Source organism: Bubalus kerabau, chromosome 4, assembly GCF_029407905.1.
Source record: "Bubalus kerabau isolate K-KA32 ecotype Philippines breed swamp buffalo chromosome 4, PCC_UOA_SB_1v2, whole genome shotgun sequence".
NCBI lineage: Eukaryota > Metazoa > Chordata > Mammalia > Artiodactyla > Bovidae > Bubalus > Bubalus kerabau.
In genome coordinates, this window is record NC_073627.1 from 157,954,254 (window position 1) to 157,975,814 (window position 21,561).

Below are 21,561 nucleotides of genomic sequence, written 5' to 3' on the forward strand. Positions count from 1 at the left end.
CAGAGTTCCCTGAGGGTTTAGTGAAGGCATTGGCTACACCTGCGTTTTGCAGCACCGTACAACTTTCCCTGCTACCCTGTCCCCACAGGTGCCATTCAGGAAATTTCTCTCCAGTAAGCCTCCTATATGCAAATCTTCACTCCAGAGTGTGTTTTCCGGTAACCAGACCTATGGTAGTATAAGAAATGGTTTTAGGAAGCTGACTCTATAATGCGGTTTTGGAGATGGATGACCTCATAACCCAGATGGGTAGAGTACAAATAACCTCTGGCAGATCGGTTAAAATTTTCACTGGTGGTAAAATGGATGAGATAATATGGGAAGGGAATGCATTAGCTGGTGCAATCTATGTGGCACTGAGAATTGTGGGAGAAGTTATTACAAAAATTATGAAATTGAAGGTCTGTTGCTCGGTAATGTTGATGGTTCAATTTATTTCAGTTTATTTATTTAACAACAGACTGTTTACAAATTGGGAAAGGAGTATGTCAAGGATGTATATTGTCACTGTGCTTATTTAACTTATATGCAGAGTATATCATGAAAAATGCCAGACTGGATGAAGCACAAGCTGGAATCAAGATTGCAGGGAGAAATATTAATAACCTCAGATATGCAGATGACACCACCCTTATGGCAGAAAGTAAAGAAGAACTAAAGAGCCTCTTGATGAAAGTGAAAGAGGAGAGTGAAAAAGTTGGCTTAAAGCTCAACATTCCGAAAAATAAAATCGTGGCATCTAGTCCCATCACTTCATGGCAAATAGATGGGGAAACAGTGGCAGACTTTATTTTGGGGGGCTCCAAAGTCACTGCAGATGGTGATTGCAGCCATGAAATTAGAAGATGCTTGCTCCTTGGAAGAAAAACTATGACAATCCTAGACAGCATATTAAAAGGTAGAGACATTACTTTGCCGACACAGGTTTGTATAATCAAAGCTATGGTTTTTTCCAGTAGTCATGTATGGATGTGAGAGTTGGACCATAAAGAAAGCTGAGTGCCAAAGAATTGATGCTTTTGAACTGTGGTATTGGAGAAGACTCTTGAGAGTCCCTTGGACTGCAAGGAGATCAAACCAGTCCATCCTAAAGGAAATCAGTCCTGAATATTCATTGGAAGAACTGATGCTGAAGCTGAGACTCCAATACTTTGGCTACCTGATGCGAAGAACTGACTCATTGGAAAAGACCCTGATGCTGGGCAAGATTAAAGGCAGAAGGAGAGGGGGACGACAGAGGATGAGATGGTTGGATGGCATCACCGATATGATGGACATGATTTTGAGCAAGCTGTGGGAGTTGGTGATGGACAGGGAAGGCTGGCATGCTGCAGTCCATGGAGTTGCAAAGAGTCTGCAACAACTGAGCAACTGAACTGAACTGAATATTGATGCACTGGAGAAGACAATAAAGGGTTGAAAGTTAAGGCAAAATAGGAATATCAGAGGGCCTCCTTGCAATATATAAAGAGACTCTTTTTTTCTTATATCTGAAAGAGCAGAGAATTCTGAGAATCAGATTTAAGACTTATAAGAGTAGCAGGGCTCCAGAGAAATTTGAATTATCTGCTGTAACAAGTCAGCTCTGCCAGAGTCAGGGACCTGACCCAAAAGTTGTGGGACTCTGAGATTTGAATGAGCACATACAAATGACTGTACTCTATAAATTTGAAACCTCTGATCCCATTGAACCTTGTGGGACGGCATAAGTGACCCCTCTTTTCTGTTAATGGTAAAAATTATTCTTGCTTAAAGACAAAATAGAGGCCTCTGCTTGGCAGCTCAACACATCCTTGTGAAGACATATTCTCCACCCTCATTCCTGATCACCAGATCCAGAGTTAGGACAGAATCTCGACATTCAATTGGGAAATGGTTGGAAAGGAATTTCAGTTCAGTTCAGTCGCTCAGTAATGTCCAACTCTTTGTGACCCCATGGACCACAGCATTCCGGGCCTCCCTGTCCATCACCAGCTCCTGGAGTTTACCCAAACTCATGTCCATTGAGTTGGTAATGCCATCCAACCATCTCATCCTCTGTCGTCCCTTCTCCTTCTGCCCTCAGTCTTTCCCAGCATCAGGGGCTTTTCCAATGAGTCAGTTCTTCGCAACAGGTGGCCAAAGTACTGGAGCTTCAGCTTTAGCATCAGTCCCTCCAATGAATATTCAGGACTGATTTCCTTTAAGATGGACTGGTTTGATTTCCTTGTAATCCAAGGGACTCTCAAGAGTCTTCTCCAACACCACAGTTCAAAAACAACAATTCTTTGGTGCTCAGCTTTCTTTATAGTCACAAGTCTTTATAGTCCAACACATCCATACATGACTACTGGAAAAACCATAGACTTGACTGGATAGACCTTTGTTGGCAAAGTAATGCCTCTCTTTTTTAATATGCTGTCTAGGTTGGTCATAACTTTCCTTCCAAGAGGTATGTGTCTTTTAATGTCATGGCTGCAGTCACCATCTGCAGTGATTTTGAAACTCCCAAAAAATAAAATCAGCCACTCTTTCCACTGTTTCCCCATCTATTTGCCATGAAGTGATGGAAACTGATGCCATGATCTTAGTTTTCTGAATGTTGAGCTTTAAGCCAACTTTTTCACTCTCCTCTTTCACTTTCATCAAGAGGCTCTTTAGTTCCTCTTCACTTTCTGCATTGAGTGTGGTGTCATCTTCATATCTGAGGTTATTGATATTTCTCCTGGCAATCTTGATTCAGCTTGTGCTTCCTCCAGCCCAGCATTTCTCATGATGTATTCTGCATATAAGTTAAATAAGCAGGGTGACAATATACAGCCTTGATGTACTCCCTTTCCTATTTGAAACCAATCTGTCATTCCATGTCCAGTTCTAAATGTTGCTTCCTGACCTGCCTACAAATTTCTCAAGAGGCATGTCAAGTGGTCTGGTATTCCCATCTCTTGAATTTTCCACAGTTTGTTGTGATCCACACAGTCAAAGGCTTTGGCATAGCCAATAAAGCAGAAATAGATGTTTTTCTGGAACTCTCTTGCTTTTTTGATGATCCAGAAGATATTGGCAATTTGATCTCTGGTTCCTCTGCCTTTTCTAAAACCAGCTTGAACATCTGGAAGTTCTCGGTTCATGTATTGCTGAAACCTGGCTTGGAGAATTTTGAGCATTACTTTACTAGAGTGTGAGATGATTGCAATTGTGTGGTAGTTGGAGCATTCTTTGGTATTGCGTTTCTTTGGGATTGGAATGAAAACTGACCTTTTCCAGTCCTGTGGCCATGGCTGAGTTTTCCAAATTTGCTGGCATATTGAGTGCAGCACTTTCACAGCATCATCTTTCAGGATTTGAAATAGCTCAACTGGAATTTCATCATTTCTACTAGCTTTGTTCGTAGTGATGCTTCCTAAGGCCCACTTGACTTCACATTCCAGGATGTCTGGCTCTAGGTGAGTGATCACACCATCATGATTATCTGGGTCGTGAAGGTCTTTTTTGTACAGTTCTTCTGTGTATTCTTGCCACCTCTTCTTAATATCTTCTGCTTCGAAGAAAAAGGGATCAAATGCTATATAAAAAAGATGCAGGCTCTAGACAAAATGTGTCAGGGTATTTAGATAAATCTCAATAATTAGAATATTCAGGGACTTCCCTGATGGTCCTGTAGTTAAGACTTTGTCTTCTAATGCAAGGGGTTTGATCCCTGGTCTGGAAGCTAAGATCCCATAGGCCTCCTGGCCGAAAAACAAGAATATAAACAACAGAAGCAATGTTGTAACAAATTCAAAAAGACTTTAAAAATGGTTCACATAAAAAAAAATCTTAAAATATTCAGCTCCTCTATAACTTTGCTTATTTTTTGTTTGCTTGATCTATAGAAAGCTTTCACTAGTTTCTTTTTTGTTGGTTTTTCAATACATTTCCAATCGATTTTTCCTTGAAAACTATTTTGAGGCAGCATTGTTTGGCACATAGTTTTATTGTGGATATATAACTTTCCCCTTATGTCTGCAGCTTGGAAATTTTGTACATGACCAGCATAGATCTTCTTGGTTTAGGTAAGCAATGAAATCAGCTTTGTGATTTTTATTTCAGGTATTGAGTCATGATCTCACTCTTTAACAATACTCACCCTGACTCATTGGGTTATTATTAAAGGTTAAAATGAAAGTAGTAAACATTCAGTAAATATTAGCTATTATTTTTTCCATGCTATGTTACTTAATGCATAAAGGTTTAACATAGCTCGGATCTTCTCAGTACAAGATAGGTATTTTCCCCCTTCAGGGCTTTTAATTTCATTTTTGTCTTATATTAGTATTACAAACCTTCCCTCCTTCCTTCTTTCCTTTGAAATTTCCTGAACAATGTTTTGAGCTTTGCCAATTTGCTTGCCTTTTATCCTTTTGTTATTTTTGATCAGAAGAATCTTTAAGGCAGAGAGTCAATTTAACAATTAATATTTTATTTTAATTGAATATTTTGTTGCCACGAGGAAGAGTTATGTATTGTGTTCATGCTTAACTTTAGGTTCTTTTAGGGAGTTAATTCAGTTCACATCTTTATTAAAAATCTTCTCTATCTCTAAATCCAGGACCTCAGTATTTTAATTTAGCTATTTAAAATAGGAGATGGAAATGGGGAGGTGAGAAGTTGACAGTGAATGGAGTAGGAAGCAGGCTAGGGCTGGTGTAGACTCTGTAATTATGTGTCTGAACTATAGTATTCTATAGACCTGGGACCTCACTGACCAGGGTTTTGGAATTTCTCATGTTTGGTTTGAGACCACATGGGAGTATTTTTATAATCTTTTTACCTGAGAGTCGAATAGACCACCCATCCCGTAGTTTTTGCTGCTCAGCAAGTGGAGCCTTTTCTCTGTGAAACAGTCTTGCATATGAAACTGAACCGAGGTCTGTTAATTACTTGGTAAGTATACAGACTGTGAAATGAGTAAGAATTGCAGATCAAGACCTGTATAAATCTATAATCACAGTCCAGTTGGACATGCACCTTTCATCCAGGTTTGTATTAATGACATAATTTCCAAAATTCTCTCCCTCAGTTTTTAGTATTTGAAATAATCTCTTTTTTTTTTGAGTGATATCAAATGACTTCCTATGTCATGAGCCTTATATGCCTCTAGAGCCTTATGTGAGCTCCTATTTTATTTCAGTAGAGAGAATTCTCTTTGTTTCATATTTATTTGATAGCCTTTTTTTAATTAAAAAAAAAAAAGATAGGCTAGATAAAGGTTTTTCAGCCTCAGAATTCTTGCAAATTGGGCCAGATAAGTCTTTGTTGTTAGGTCTGTGACTTCAACTCCTTAGTAGCAGTTGCTATCTTATCTTTTTCTAGCATCTCCCCCAATTTAGGAGAAAAGATGCATGTGGTGATTATGTCATGTAAAGAAGTGTCAGAGATGACAGGAAGCTTTACAGAAAAGTACAGGAGTCAAAGATATGGTTACCAAACCTTGGGGTTTTTTATTAAGATTTTTTTTTAACATGGGCCATTTTTAAAAGTCTTTATTGAATTTATTACAATATTGCTTTTGTTTTATATTTTTTGGCCATGAAGCATGTGGGATCTTAGCTCCTTGATGACACCCCACACCTCACATTGGAAGGCACACCCCTCCAATGTGATTAAACTCACACCCCCTGCATTGGAAGGCAAAGTCTTAACCACTAGATCACCACGGAAGTCCCACCAAACCTTGGTTTTAACCCCAGTTTTGCTGTTTGATGCTGGACAAGTATTTAGATTCTTGGTTCTTTTAGTTTATCATCTGTTACATGGTTGATCTCTAAAGTAGCCTCTAGTGATGTGAATTATTCATCTTTATGTCCCTGCCTTTATGCCTCATTGACTTGCCAAGATACATGAAAGAAAATAATAGAATCAATATCCATTCCTTCTTTAATAAGCCTACCATGTTACTTTGTAGTATACAGTGAATGTGTTCCAAAAATTGGCCTGTGCACACAATCAACGTTCTGTGAATTGTATTCAATTTGTTAGGAAACAAAGACATTTTCCTTAGAAAAGTATCCTGCTACAACTCCTTTTGAAATGGGAGCAGCATACCCCTAGTTTGTTTTGTTTGAGATTTCAAGTTTGGGCATATATAGCTTTATAGCATAAATTCTCAGTGTTCTCCATGAGCTAGTAATCCTTTTAGATTTGTATTCACTGTAGATTGAGATAAATATGGCTTCTTGGCCTCCCAGTGAATTCTGGGAGAATGGAGTTCTTGGTCCCCAGACCTTTCTGTTATAGATATCAAAGCAAGTCAGTATATCACAATGATTAAGGTCACTGGAAGCAGACTGCCTGGGCTCTTGCTCAGCTCTGGTCTTTACCAACTCTATGGCATCGGGGAACTCTTAACCTTATTGTATCTTAGTTTGCTCATGTGCATAGTGGAGGTAAAAATAGTACCTATCTCATGTTATTACTGTAAGACTTACAGTGCCTGTGCCTTTTATATGATAAGTGGTAAAAATAATTAATTTCTGAAGCCTATTCTAGCATTGATATGCTTGTAGATTGTAAAGGCAAAGCTAGAGGAGGGTGTACAAAAGCCTGGGTTATTTTTTTCAACTTACTTAGAACACTGTTCACAAAGCAGTTATTTAAAATAGGGCTCTCTGTAGTGTTTTTGAGATTCTCTGGTGTATATTTAATTTCTTGCTCTTCCTAAGTGCTTCCAATGCACTTAGATGGCTTCACAGTTGAATTTTTCTCTCATCTGTTGTGGAATTCACTAAAGATAGTATATAACTATAAATAAGCCTACCCATGCAACTGTAACCATGGCAACCACCGGCCTTCAAATGGGGAGAGAGGGGCCCACAAGGCTGGTCTCAACTTCACAACAGCCTGATATGTCCCCTTATAGATTAGACAGCTCAGAATTGTGCTTTGCACACAACACAGTCATTCATTGCTTTCTATAGTGTGCCCATCATTTTCTTTAATCTCATGCAATTCATTTCTGACTCTTAACACATTCTTTGAAAGCACTGTACTAGGTCCTGGGGGGATAAAAAATGACTTAAACTAAGTCTTTCCACCCCCATACAGTGGCATCTTCCTAACATTTATATATCTTAGGCTACTCCCTCACTAAAACCTCTTCAATGGCTCCTTGGTGGATATAGAATTTCACTTTTGCTTTCTTTTAGCTTCATTTCTCTCTCTCTCTCCCATAGCACTGTAAACTTCAGGCTTTGTCTGAAAATTCTATGCTCTCCAATACTGTTCTCTCTGTATGAAATTTTCTCCCAACTCTCTTTTTTGCCTTTCATATTTTTACTTTTCCCCCTATTTCAGCTTAAGTACTTCCCCTTGTGAAATTTTCTGTTATGATGTGGTCTTAAGACTTATTTACATAGAAGTCAATTAATCTCCCTTACTCATATGAATGAGCCAATGGGATCAAGCACTTACCTTACTGCTGCTGCTAAGTCACTTCAGTCGTGTGCGACTCTGTGCGACCCCATAGACGGCAGCCTACCAGGCTCCCCCGTCCCTGGGATTCTCCAGGCAAGAACACTGGAGTGGGTTGCCATTTCCTTCTCCAATGCATGAAAGTGAACGTGAAAGTGAAGTCACTCAGTCGTGTCCTACTCTTCGTGACCCCGTGGACTGCAGCCTACCAGGCTCCTCCGTCCATGGGATTTTCCAGGCAAGAGTACTGGAGTGGGTTGCCATTGCCTTCTCCGACTTATCTTATTGCTGCAGCTGCTGCTAAGTAGCATCAGTCATGTCCGACTCTGTGCGACCCCATAGATGGAAGCCCACCAGGCTCCTCCGTCCCTGGGATTCTCCAGGCAAGAACACTGGAGTGGGTTGCCATTTCCTTCTCCAATGCATGAAAGTGAAAAGTGAAAGTGAAGTCATTCAGTCGTGTCCGACTCTTAGCGACCCCATGGACTGCAGCCTACCAGGCTCCTCCCTCCTTGGGATTTTCCAGGCAAGAGTACTGGAGTGGGGTTCATTGCCTTCTCTGACTTATCTTACTAGGTACCAGCAAAGGAAAAACAAAACAACAAAAAATTCAAAACCTCATTTATCAGAAAGAATGGAAATGGCAAATGTTATTTAGGCTAGTCTCAACATATAAGATGCTCTTGATCTGATATTCTTCTGTAAATGGATATGGCTGGTGAGAGTTGTGAATGCAGGTATTTGGTAAAAGGTGTTGGGTGGGCATTGGTGATAGATACTACAAAAAGTGAATTTATAGGATCTGACTGATTATAAATGGGAGACTAAAAAAAGGAAGTATAATAATTATATACTATAATATTATATATTAATATATTATAATTATATTAATATATTATAATTACAGTTGTATTATTTTTATATGTATATTAAAATATAATAATCATTATTCTCATTGTCACCTGGACATTTTATCTTACCTCTTTTAAAAATTATAATATTTATAATTGTTAGTATAATTATAATAATAGTAGTGATGTCTTACATTATTGGAACAGGAAACAGAAAAAGACTATATTTGGGGGTGGAGTTACATGTGCATTTTGATCCATTGCGTTTGAGATACCATTAGAATATACATGTCTAGTACTAGGTCAGAAAGATACTAAAGATATAGAACAGAAAACCATCAATATAGGTGGAAGTTTAAGACAGTGGCATGAACAAAACAGCTGAAGGAGGGGTAGACTAAGAGGAAACCCTACATTCAAGGAGACTCAGAAAGGATCACTAAGAGAGACACACTTGGAGTACAAGGGCCCCAGCCAGGTGAGGAGAAGGAGGCATTCTGCCTGTGAGCCAAGTGTGAAGGAATGAAATTGCATGAGAGTAAGTATAAATATGGGTTTCCCTGGTGGTTCAGACAGTAAAGAATCCGCCTGCAATGCAGGAGACCGGGGTTCGATCCCTGGGTTGGGAAGATCCCTGGAGGAGGGCGTGGCAACCCACTTCAGTATTTTTGCCTGGAGAATCCCATGGACAGAGGAGGCTGGTGGGCTACAGTCCATGGGGTGCAAAGAGTCAGAAACGACTGAGCGACTAAGCACAGCACAGCACAAAGTTTACTGTTTTTTGTCTCTATCCCTCCATTGATATTGAGTTCCCTGAAGACAGGTATCTTTGTTCTGTTGTGAAGTATCCTAAATGATAGAACAGTGCTTAGCACATAGTAGTAGTTCAATAAATATTTGTTAAATAAAATTAAGATAACTTAAGAAATGTGGGTCTCAGTGAAGGCACATAATGGGTATTAGTTTTTATTGAACCAGAAAACCTATATGAAAACTTTACTTTTCATGGTTACTTTTTGGTTTTAATTTGTGACAAATTTCTTAAGTTATGAAACTAAATTATCCCCCTTCCTTTTTCAGACACCCACTTCTCTATCTCTTTCCATATATAGTTGTAGTTATAATCTACTCTAATAGATCACTCACATGTAGAATAAAATCCTATCAATATATTTAAATCTCATACAGTCATTTTGCATTTTAAATTTCTGTCTCTCTCATTTATTGATTTAATTAAGAGAGCTGAGTTAGTTCTAGATATCTAGAAAGCCTCTGAAAGTTGGAGGAGATAATATTTTTTGTTGGTGGTCAAGGAAGGACTATGATTGTAGCATTACTGAAAACTGCCTCTTCTTACCTGGAGGTGAAATGACCTTGTTTTCTACCACACTTCTCTATGGAGTGCTGATATTTACCATAGAAAAAGATTCTCAGTTTTGCCGAATAAATTTTGGGTAAGCAGGTAACTCAACTCAATTGTGGGAATCAGTGAACTACTTTCATGTTTCATAGTTATTCTATTCATTTACCTCAAAAGTGGCTGTGAGATTGTTAGATAATATAATTTGCTTTTCCCCATCTTTGAGAATCTTGTGAAAGTGATCAAAATAACTTGAGATCAAAGTGGGTTTCTTACAACTTGAAAAGAGCAGTGACCTTAAACCAAGCTTAAGCCAAGGAGAGCACAATAAGCTTTCCTGCCCTCTCCCAGGAGCGACAGACTTTGTCTCTTACAAAACTTTCAGATCAAGGGAGATTTACTCTCATTCTCTTCTTCATCCTCACACTTAGGTGTGTCTTGACCATGGAGGTAATCTCTTTCAACTCTCCTCTCCTGCCTCTAATCTTTTTCATAAACATTCCATGAAGATCAGGGGAAATGATTTTGTGGGTGAATGCAGACTTCTCTTATGTTGGGACTTTCAGGCATTCTCAACCATCTCACCAACCCAAATATGCTCCTTAACATTTAACTAAAATCTCAGATGTTTTCTTGCCCGTTTATGTGGTGGCTACCTCCAGCTCTGCTGCTCTGCAAAGGTGTGAGATTCATTTCTTCCTGGAGAGCATTGCCATCCTTTTGGATTTTAGTTTCCTAGCTTACCTGTGGCCTCAGCTCTGTGAGAGGCTCAAACATGATTTTTATAGGATATCTGACTTATTCCTGTTGTTAGAGTAGGAGCTATGTTCTCCACTTGGTTTCTATACCTAGATGGAAGATATTTTTAATATTGGAAGGATTATTTGGTTCTTTGCCCAATCTCTTCAGTTATTTCTGAATCTATTTCCTACTCACATTTGGAAGCTTTTCTTTTATTCTTTAAGCATATCAGATATAGCAATTTTATATTTTGTGCCTAGTAATACCATTACCTGGGATCTATGCAGATCTAATTCTGCTGTCTATTGCTTTTGATGTCTCTCAGTGATTGTTCTTTGTGTTTTTGTATGTTTTGGGATGTTAGACTGTGAGCACATGGTTTATTTGAATGTTATCTTTGGGAATTTTTGAAGCCTGGATTGAAGGTGAATTCCTTTAGAGAGGATTTGTGTTTACTTCTGCATGGAGCATAGCCAACCATTTCATATTAAATTAGTTGATTGAGGTTTTGCCTACCACACTGGTAGCATGAGAGGTGGTTTGTAATTATGCATTCTTGGTGGGCTGCCATCTATGGGGTCGCACAGAGTCGGACATGACTGAAGCGACTTAGCAGCAGCAGCAGCAGGGAGGATATCCTTTTTTCCCCTGTACCCAGCACCAAAGCCAAGACAATGCAATGTCTGTATCATGCCATTTGAGAAGGTGGACTTACTTTTCATTCATTATTTTACTTACAAATCAGCTCCTAGAGGTCCCAGCTTTATTTGGGTGGAGTGAAGGGGGGAATTTGCCTCTCTTGAGGAGGTCTGTGACATTTTCTCTCTTCTCCACAACCTGGATAGCCATAAAATGAGAAGATTAACATCTCCACAGAAACTTAATAAAAAGTAAAAAGTCAGATTTTTTTTCTTTTTCTTTTTGCTCATTTTCCTTTTATGTCTTCATTTGATTTCTGTGAGTTCTTTACTTTGTACCTGCTCTGCAAATGCAGTAATTAAAAATGTCTTTTGTCAGCATTTACTTATGAGGACTATTTGGATATCTAACATGCTGTTGTTGTTTCAGTCACTAAGTCATGTTGGACTCACTGCAACCCCATGGACTGTAGCCTGCCAGGCTCCTCTGTCTATAGGATTTCCCTGGCAAGTCTACTAGAGTGGGTTGCCATTTCTTTTTCCAGGGGATATTCCTGACCCAGGAATTGAACCCTTGTCTCCTGCTTGGCAGGCGGATTCTTTACCACTGAGCCACCTCAGAAACCCCCATTATTAATATGTTACACAGACAGAAACAGAATTCCTCTTTTAAAATTTCTGTATTGCCATGTTAGTGAGATCTTGCTGCTGCTGCTGCTGCTGCTAAGTTGCTTCAGTTGTGTCTGACTCTGTGCGACCCCATAGACAGCAGCCCACCAGGCTCCCCCGTCCCTGGGATTCTCCAGGCAAGATCACTGGAGTGGGTTGCCATTTCCTTCTCCAATGCAGGAAAATGAAAAGTGAAAGTGAAGTCACTCAGTTGTGTCTGACCCTCAGCGACCCCATGGACTACAGCCTTCCAGGCTCCTCCATCCATGGGATTTTCCAGGCAAGAGTACTGGAGTGGGGTGCCATTGCCTTCTCAGAGTGAGATCTTAGGAAAGAGAAAAAAGAATTTCTATTTTATGTCATGTTTTTTAACTTCAGAAACCAAATACTTCAAGGAACATAGAGTTATTCAAATGGACATTTACAGATTTATTTAAGACTAACAGGACTGGAAAAGGTCAGTTTTCATTCCAATCCCAAAGAAAGGCAATGCCAAAGAATGCTCAAACTACCGCACAGTTGCACTCATCTCACATGCTAGTAAAGTCATGCTCAAAATTCTCCAAGCCAGGCTTCAGCAATATGTGAACCGTGAACTTCCTGATGTTCAAGCTGGTTTTAGAAAAGGCAGAGGAACCAGAGATCAAATTGCCAACATCTGGTGGATCATGGAAAAAGCAAGAGAGTTCCAGAAAAACATCTATTTCTGCTTTATTGGCTATGCCAAAGCCTTTGACTGTGTGGATCACAATCAACTGTGGAAAATTCTTCAAGAGATGGGAATACCAGACCACCTGACCTGCCTCTTGAGAAACCTATATGCAGGTCAGGAAGCAACAGTTAGAATGGGACATGAAACAACAGACTGGTTCCAAATAGGAAAAGGAGTACGTCGAGGCTGTATATTGTCACCCTGCTTATTTAACTTCTATGCAGAGTACATCATGAGAAATGCTGCGCTGGAAGAACACAAGCTGGAATCAAGATTGCAGGAAGAAATATCAATAACCTCAGATATGCAGATGATACCACCCTTATGGCAGAAAGTGAAGAGGAACTAAGAAGCTTCTTGATGAAAGTGAAAGAAGAGAGTGAAAAAGTTGGCTTAAAGCTCAACATTAAGAAAACGAAGATCATGGCATCCAGTCCCATCACTTCATAGGAAATAGATGGGGAAACAGTGGAAACAGTGTCAGACTTTATTTTTTCGGGGCTCCAAAATCACTGCAGATGGTGACTGCAGCCATGTAATTAAAAGACACTCCTTGGAAGGAAAGTTATGACCAACCTAGATAGCATATTTAAAAGCAGAGACATTACTTTGCCAACAAAGGTTCATCTAGTCAAGGCTGTGGTTTTTCCTGTGGTCATGTATGGATGTGAGAGTTGGACTGTGAAGAAGGCTGAGTGCCGAAGAATTGATGCTTTTGAACTGTGGTGTTGGAGAAGACTCTTGAGAGTCCCTTGGACTGCAAGGAGATCCAACCGGTCTATTCTGAAGGAGATCAGCCCTGGGATTTCTTTGGAGGGAATGATGTTGAAGCTGAAACTCCAGTACTTTGGCCACCTCATGTGAAGAGTTGACTCATTGGAAAAGACTCTGATGCTGGGAGGGATTGGGAGCAGGAGGAGAAGGGGACGACAGAGGATGAGATGGCTGGATGGCATCACTGACTTGATGGACGTGAGTCTGAGTGAACTCCGGGAGTTGGTGATAGACAGGGAGGCCTGGCATTCTGTGATTCATGGGGTTGCAAAGAGTCGGACACAACTGAGCAACTGAACTGAACTGACTGAATGTTATTTATACTGAATCCCAAATTTCTTGTTCTCAGAACATCACTCCCCATAGGTTATTTTGTTACTGATTATAAGTATATGGCTAACTGGCATATTGTCAGGCTGACTGTTTTCAGGAGACATAGGATAATCAAAGAAGGAAAATTGTATTGATCTATGTTCCTAAATTCCAATCTCATTGTTTTCATGAACCTGGGATGATGGTTTTGTTGTTTTGTCTCTAAGTCGTGTCTGACTCTTTTGCAACCCCATGGACTGTAGCCTGCCAGGATCCTCAGGAAAAAGAAGATTTGATATTCTTTCTTTCTCTTCTTTGAACAACTCAGCATTCTTCCAGACCTCTGATTTATCATTCAGGTTCTACCAGAAAAGTGATGACTGTTTTCTCAATTTTCCCAAGGATGGTAAACACTACCATCCTACCTGTACAGGAAAGAAGTTAATTCATTATATACAATAGGTACCTTAGGCTGGCATTATGGCTTAATTCTCTCTTGGACCCTCACATGAGAATGACTGCTAGACTGTTCTCTTCCACTTGCCATTTGTCAGGAGACTCTTCAGTTGACTCCACTTACAAAGGAAATAAGCAGCTTGGATTTTTAAAGGGATTGTAGGAAAAGGGAGGAAAAGAGAAGAGAAGGCCTTTTTCTGTAATTCATTGTAGTATTCCATTGCCTTCCATATTTCATTTCAAAATGGTAGGGGGATTGAAACCATGTATCAGTTCAGTAAAGAGGATGTGATTTTTCTGAATAAGCCATTGTTTTAGAAGTGTCATTTGTTTCCATGGCTCAAGGAGAGTTTTCTTGAAGAAAAATAAGTGAGTCTAATTTTAAAATGTGAGTTTTCATTCCAGCTGTCACCTTTACTCTGTGTAGGGTGAAATTGTCATGACACCAATCAAAGGCTAGTGAATCACTTCAGTTCTATTAAAACCTAAATGATTGTTAAATTTATTTTAAATCTCTCAAGTTTTTGTACTTTGGGATAACAGCTGTGGTATAAATGTACCCTAGAGAATTAACTTTGAATTAAACTGTAAATACCTAACTGTGATCTCCTTTGTAGTAGAATGCCATAGAACAAACCACTGGCCAAAGTGAATTCTTTAAATTATTTTAATTAATCCTAAGCCAGTTATTAATCTTTATTCTATCTGTCCCCCCAGAGAACCATTATTCTAGAATTGATCAGATTCCCTTTCACTCTCATACTTGAAAACATTTAAAAGCTCTCTATTACATGATGAATAAAATGAGAGATTATTATTAGGGAACTCGAGATTCAAAATCAAGCTTTTAGTCTAGACATACTGCCTATCCTTTGTATTAACACCCCATGCCTTTGCTCATGCTCGTCTTTTACCTGGAGTACCTTTTTTTAATGATTTCCCAAATGCTAAACTCTTGTTAATCCCTCAGCTATAAACTCAACATTACCTTTACTTTTCTTCAGTAATAGGAAAGTGGTGTGATTCTCAAACTTGGTTGCACATGGAATCACACAGATAACTTAAAAGAAAGGAAAGAAAGAAAGGAGGAGGGAGGAAAGAAGGAAGTAAAGAAGGAAGACCAATTATTTCTGAGTCCCAACTCCAGATATTCTGATTCAGTTGGTCTGAAGTGCATCCTAGGGATCAATATTGTTTTAAAAGGTCCCCAGATGGCTCTAACATGTAGTCAAGTAGAACCCCTCATGGTGTGATTGGTAGCCCAGATGATGTGAATCTTGATCTTACCACTGTCTTACTTTGTTGCTTAACTTCTATTTATTTCAGTTTTCTCATCTGTAAAATTACAAAAACTAATCATGTTTAATTCTGAAGGTTCTTGTGAACATTAGTTTAGATGATGCAGGTAAAGAGACTTAGCCTAAAACCTGCTCTAGTACATATTGGCCAAGACCAATAGGCAAATTAGCTGTTGCCTTCTGTTCTGTAAAAATTCCTGAAACAGAGACTTTTTGGAGAGTGCTTTCAGTAATACTTTTAAAACAGGCTAAAAAATACTATCTTATTCTCTCCAAATTTCTGGATGTCCCTGGTGGCTCAGATGGTAAAGCATTCACCTTTAGAGGATTCCTAAAGAATGCAAGAGGTGCAAGAGACATGGGTTTGATCCTTCAGTCTGGAAGATCCCCTGGAGAAGGGAATGGCAACCCACTCCAGTATTCTTGCCTGGAGAAGTCAATGGACAGAAGAGCCTGGTGGGCACAGTCCATGGGGTCACAAAGAGTCGGACACGACTTAGCAACTATCACTTTCACTTTCAGAAGGAAGTTATGAATATTGAGAAAGTGTCAGACAACATAAATTTATAAATCATGTTTCAGCTATTAAAGGCTAAACTGGAAGAGTTTTTGAAGCTTCAGTATTAATACTCTAATAATTTCCTAAACTCTTCAATTTGTTGTTGTTCAGTTGCTAAGTCATGTCCAGCTTTGTGACCCCATGGACTGAAGCACCCCATGGACTTCAATAAAATTTTCTAATTCTCTACCTATTACTTCTCCTTCCCAACTCCTTGCATATTTGCTATTTACCTAAACAACTATTATGTCGTGTCTCAAGATTGGAACACCATAATTGGGTTAATTTCTTACAGACAGTATTGGATCATGGTGTTCCTTGGAAAACAGAAATTTGAGAAGGTAAACAGAGATATTAAATTCTCTTTGCCAGAGTACTGATAAAGAATGCTTCTGGGGATATAATAATAGCCCTGAAAAGAGATATGACTGTATAAAGATGCTGAAAAGAAATCTAAATTTAATCTGTGTATTCTTCATGATTAAATGGAAAATTAAAACCGGCTTAATAGTCATGCTGTTAAGTGTTTCATGGCATTTTAATAGCATATTTCAAATTTAGTACCAAACTCATTATACAATATTTCAAATATCAACATTTTACCATACCACAGGACCATTAGAATGTACATTGTTTTCCTGTGGGAATTATATACCACTTCTTATTTATTAGCCTTGGGGCATATTTCAGAGTTCTTAGTACTACTATTTATTATCCAAAGGAGACAAAATGAAAGTAAACTACAGTCTCGGTTACTTCTAAAATCTAGATGATATTGTAAGGTATTTTCTATTTCTATTTCTGCCTTTGTTTTCTTTAAAAAGAAACAACAGGTATCTTGTTTCTGTTTAGAGAAATAATGTAGGCTAATTAACATTTTGAAAGCAAATGGAAGCAAAACAAAGTAAATGAAAACCTCTAATAAGTTCATGACATGGTGATGATGACCAATGAGATTCTGTTACTTTATACTTTTAGCCCTTTTTCTATGATATATATATATATATATATATATATATATATATATATATACTATGACATATATATATATATATGGAAATATCCTAGAGTTATTGTTACAAAGCTGCAAGTTCAAATATTAAAAATGTTTCTGCATCTTAATTTTTATGTTCATTGGTTGCTTTAGTGAAAGTTGGGGGAAAGGTATAAGACATGTATTATTCTGCTGCTGCTGCTGCTAAGTCGCTTCAGTCATGTCCGACTCTGTGCAACCCCATAGACGGCCACCCACCAGGCTTCCCCGTCCCTGGGATTCTCCAGGCAAGAACACTGGAGTGGGTTGCCATTTTCTGCACCATCTTATTCAGAAATCTTCTATAATGTTTTAAACAGGTGAATTGAGAATGAGAAGGAACCAGACTCTGGTTGTCACATGAAAGCTAGGAATACAGGTGAAGATGAGGGGTCAGGTTGTCTAATGTGAGTAAGAGCAAAATCAGAAGCAGAAAGAAAGGGAAGACACAAAGGTGAGACCCGGAGGCTGGGACAAAAACAGGGCCAGAGAAGCAGATTCTAGACAGATAGGGGAGTCTGAAGGATCTTACATCTTTTCTTTTATTCTGTCCTATTTGACATTAACTGCAAAACAGAACACAAGAGACAAACTGTCACTGTGTTTCTCTGCATAGATGAAAGTGCAAATACTCTAATCATTCACTCCTCATCTCTGCTGTGTCTTTATTTCTGAAGGCAGTTTCATTATTTTGACCTCCAAAGAAATAAAGGGATTGAGCATGAGAGAGTCAAACATCCAGTCAGGATTAAGGGGAGGTATGAGCTCCACAGGGGTAACTGATATTCAATGCTTTTGCAACTCTCAGGCAAAATGTTGCCTATTTCTTCCTCTGTATTAATATCCCACCTAACAAACTAGAAATCTCGTAAGCTAGCTACCATGAACTTCATTTACATCCAAGGAAAATGATGTTCAGAGAAGTTAAATCTTGTTCAAATTAATACCTATAATGATTTAAATTCAGGTCTATTGACCATGAAGGATGATGTATGCTTTTAAAAACCTTTGAAATCATTGAGAGGAATTCTGGAATAGTAAAATCATGGGAACTCCGTAGACTTTAAGTGTGTGAACAAAATCCCTTAGTGGGAAGACAATTTCAAATCATATACAGGGAACTCATTTACTCAAGATTTGGTGTTATCTAAGATCAATCTGTTTAAGAAAGATTTTCAGAAGTTTGCCATAGGAGAAGTATAGCTATTTGGATACATTTTCAACTTCTAAGGCTTTGTGTTCTTAGTAGGGAAAAAAGATATTGTCCTCTCACAAAAGTCTCTGTGAGGCAGCAAAGTACACTAGGAAAAATGTGAGCCTTGAAGACAAATGAATTGAGGTCCAAATTTCAATAGCACTGTTAATTATTTTTAGATATTAGGCTTCTCTGGTGGTTCAGATGGTAAAGAATCTGCCTGCAATGCAGGAGACCTGGGTTTGATCTCTGGGTCCAGAAGATACCCTGGTGAAGGGAATGGCAACCCACTCCAGTATTCTTACCTGGACAATTCCATGGACAGAGGAGCCTGGCGGGCTACAGTCCATGAAGTCGTGCAAAGAATCAGACATGACTGAGCAACTAACACTTCACTTTTCATTGGCCGCATTTATGTTCTGAGTCTGAATTTCTGCATTTGTATGAGGGAATAATAATTCTCTTTCTCATAATATTGCTATGCTGATTAAATGAGATTATAGATTGTGGAAAGCTGTCTAGAAACATAGGCTGACAACAACTATTACTATACAGTGAAAAAAAATCATTCTTCCCCAAAATGCCCAATGTTATTCTTGGTTGTTTCAAAGCACTAAATGTGATTGCATAGTTGCTTTGTAAGCCAGGTGTGAAAAGAGGCACTTTTCCAGAGAGTTTCAGTAATCCTATCAGCCAGTTCTGGACCAACTCAAGGTACCATGTGAACCTGGTGTCCATCTGTTGTTTCAGTAAATCTAATTCCTATTTGCAGTTAAACAAAACAGGCAAGAACATCGACCATTGCTGATTCATTGACAATTTGTTTGCTCCCTGTATGATCAAGCATCTCAATTAATTGTCTAAATCTCAACTTGGAATAGCCTGAAATGAATTTCTTTAACTTTGGCCAAATATTGAAACAGTTAGTGGAAAATACAGATCTACTTTTACCTAGACATTCAATTAACCTTTTATTATATCTGCCTGAACTTCACCTTCCTTCCTCAAATATTCTTGACCCACAGAATAAAATCTAAGCTTTCAAAAGTGCATGTCAAGGCATTCATGAATTAATTTCCGCTATTTCTGTCCCATATTCCCTGCTTCTCTCCATGCTTTCTGCTTTCTAGTCACAATGGCTTCTCAGAGTCCGCAACTGCCTCCTTTCTCTTTCTTTGTTGTCACACCATCTGCAACAGGTCCTCCCTTTATTTTCATCTTGGGTGAACATCACACCCCAGTGTAGAACCTGGATTCTTGATCAGCTGTCAAGGGGCCTGCTGACTCAATGGGGAGTAGGGAACCTTAACTTGTGGAAAAGCTGATAGATAATTTTTTTTTCCTTCTTATTCAGTTCGGTTCAGTCGCTCAGTCATGTCCGACCCTTTGTGACCCCATGAACCGCAGCACACCAGGCTTCCCTGTCCATCACCAATGGGCAGAGTCTACCCAGACCCATGTCCACTGAGTTGGTGATGCCATCCAACCATCTCATCCTCTGTCATCCCCTTCTCCTCCTTTTTCTTATTTTTTTAAAATTTATTTTATTTTATTTTTTAACTTTACAATGTTGTATTGGTTTTGCCATATATCAACATGAATCCACCACAGGTATACACGTGTTCCCCATCCTGAACCCTCCTCCCTCCTCCCTCCCCGTACCATCCCTCTGGGTCATCCCAGTGCAACAGCCCCAAGCATCCAGTATCATGCATCGAACCTGGACTGGCGACCCGGGTGGCTCATCTGAAGAGGAACTGAGGGAGTGTATTTGCTGAGTGACATGCTCTGTGTCTTTGCTTGTCAAGCTGTTATTATAGTTTATAACATCACCTTGTATCATATCACCCGTTGTTTCCTTTCTTTTTTTTTTTTTCTTTTGTCACTTTTATAGTCTTGGGCTTATACCTACCAAATGAAGCATTAACTCCTAAATTCTTATTTTAGGTTCTACCTGTCAAGGAACTCAGGTTAAACACTTGTTCAGTCGCTAAGTGCTGTCAGATTCTTTGTGACTCCATGGACTGCGGCACTCCAGGCTTCCTCGACCTTCACTGTCTCCTGGAATTTGCTCAGACTCTGTCCATTGAGTAGATGATGCCATCCAACCATCTCATACTCTGCCACCCTCTTCTACTTTTACCTTCAATCTTTCCCAGCATCCCGATCTTTTCCAAGGAGTCTGCTCTTCTAAGGTGGCTAAAGTATTGGAGCTTCAGCTTCAGCATCAGTCCTTCCAATGAAAATTCAGGGTTGTTTTCCTTTAGGATTGACTGGTTTGATCTCCTTGCAGTCCAAGGGACTCCCAAGAGTCTTCTCCAACACCACAGTTTAAAAGCATCAATGCTCTGGCACTCAGCTTTCTTTACAGTCCAACTCTCACATCCATACATGACCACTGGAAAATTGTATCTTTGACTATGCAGACCTTTGTTGGCAAGGTAATGTTTCTGCTTTTTAATATGTCATCTAGGTTTGTCATAGCTTTTCTTCCAAGGAGCAAGTGTCTTAATTTCATGGCTACAGTCACCATCCAAAGTGATTTTGGAGCCCAAGAAAATAAAGTCTGCCACTGTTTCCATTTTTCCCCTTTCAATTTTCCATGAAGCTATGGGACTGGATGCCAGGATTCGTTTTTGGAATGTTGAGTTTTAAGCCAACTTTTTCACTCTTCTCTTTCATCCTCATCAAGAGGCTCTTTAGTTCTTCTTTGCTTTCTGCCATTAGGATAGTATAATCTGCATATCTGAGGTTGTTGATATTTCTCCTGACAATCTTGATTTCAGCTTGTAATTCATCCAGCTTGATATTTTGCATATAAGTGAAATAAGCAGAGTGAAAATATATGGGCTTGACTTACTCCTTTTTGAATTTTGAAACAGTCCACTGTTCCCTATCCAGTTCTAGCTGTTGCTTCTTGACTCACAAAAAGGTTTCTCAGGAGGCAGGTAAGGTGGTCTGGTATTCCCATCTCTTTAAGAATTTTCTACAGTTTGTTGTGATCCACATAGTCAGAGGCTTTAGCATAGTCAATGAAGCAGAAGTACATGTTTTTTTTTTGGAATCCCCTTTCTTATTCTATGATCCAGCATATGTTGACAATTTGACCTCTGGTTCCTCTGCCTTTTCTAAATCCAGCCTGTACATCTGGAAGTTTATGTACTGCTAAAGCCTTGCTTGAAAGATTTTGAGCATTACCTTGCTTAGCATGTGAAATGAGTGTAATTGTATGGTAGTCTGAATATTCTTTAGCATTGCCCTTCTTTGAGATTGGAATGAAAACGGACTTTTTCCAGTCCTGTGGCCATTGGTGAGATCTCCAAATTTGCTGGTATATTGAGTGCAGCACTTTCACAGCATCATCTTTTAGGATTTGAAATAGCTCAGGTGACATTTCATCACCTCCACTAGCTTTGTTTGTAGTAAATCTTCCTAAGGTCCACTTGAGTTCACATTCCAGGATGTCTGGTTCTAGGTGAGTGACCACACCATCATGTTTGTCCGGGTCATTAGGGCCTTTTTTGTATAGTTC

The 21,561-nt window shown here is 39.1% G+C and overlaps 1 long non-coding RNA gene across 1 annotated transcript in view; it reads left to right on the top strand.

The window, feature by feature from the left end:
• LOC129650546 (uncharacterized) overlaps positions 1-21,561 on the top strand; it is a 215,342-nt gene that overhangs the window by 168,319 nt on the left and 25,462 nt on the right. The window lies entirely within an intron of this gene.